The sequence below is a fragment of the Crassostrea angulata genome, chromosome 7 (genome assembly GCF_025612915.1).
Source record: "Crassostrea angulata isolate pt1a10 chromosome 7, ASM2561291v2, whole genome shotgun sequence".
Taxonomy (NCBI): Eukaryota; Metazoa; Mollusca; class Bivalvia; order Ostreida; family Ostreidae; genus Magallana; species Magallana angulata.
In genome coordinates this window covers 9,101,917-9,102,904 of record NC_069117.1, presented here as the reverse complement: position 1 = coordinate 9,102,904, position 988 = coordinate 9,101,917, and the positions used below count along the sequence as shown (strand labels likewise).

The window sequence follows — 988 nt, the reverse complement described above, 5'->3', positions numbered from 1 at the left end:
GTCTTAACTTTACATTCTATTCTTCTTTGTTGATAGAATGGATTATAACTAAACCAATACAATTTGAAAAATACATACAATCAAATTTTAAGGTTTTATTGTGTTTTACAAATGAACTTACTCAAATATTATATATAGTCCTTTCATTCAAAACGGGACATATTTGGTATTGGAAATTTTAAATTGTTCAATATTGTAACCACTTTATCGTTCAAGGAAGAAATCAACTCAGAAATAATTAACATTAGTTTTTTTAAACATGCATTTATTGGACTGATATTCCAAGCAATGATTTTATCCGTGATTTATTACAGTGACTTCATTGCACCAAATACACCAACGGCGACGACAGTGACTAAGTATTCCTGTTCTTCTGATACTTGGATCTATGTGTTGTATCTCCTCAACATCGATAAACCGGTCACCTGAAAACCAACACAAAAGGTTTGGTCACTTTTTTAAATCGACATGGAATAAACGGTCAAATATTTTAAAAATATCATTATTTTGGTGACAATATATTTATACCGAGCGCAGCGAGAGGCGGGCGAAGCCCGCCTCGCGAAGCGAGGATTAATGGTAACACGTATATATAAGAAAATCGGTGAAAAATGAAAGTTGAATCAGGGGTACTAAGGCCCAAAAAAATTTCTTCCAGCCATGGGCGCCGCCATATTGGCCGCCATTTTGTTTTTGAAAAGTTAGTTCGATCATTGATTGACTGGTACTTATCGATGTTTATTGCCCCTAAACTCGATTTAATAAGTTCCAATGTTTCAATAGAAGGTAATTTGAATTAAAAGAAATTAAAAAAGAAAACAAATAAGTTTTAATAGTGCTTCAATCAAGAAACACGACTTGTTCTATGTATGTCTTATCAAATTATCAGATGGAAAATGAAAACATTAACGCCAAGGAACTGATCTTTAAGATTCTGAATAAAGTATTCAATTTTATTACATTGGCATTCATATGAATTAAATTGATG

General features: G+C 32.0%; 1 long non-coding RNA gene across 1 annotated transcript in view; it reads right to left on the bottom strand.

The window, feature by feature from the left end:
- Positions 1-273: 273 nt before the first annotated feature.
- The window catches only part of LOC128191183 (uncharacterized), a 1,821-nt gene continuing 1,106 nt past the window's right edge, over positions 274-988 (bottom strand). Inside the window, exon 3 of the long non-coding RNA XR_008244424.1 lies at positions 274-425. This is a non-coding gene — a long non-coding RNA (uncharacterized LOC128191183). The remainder of the gene's footprint in view (positions 426-988) is intronic.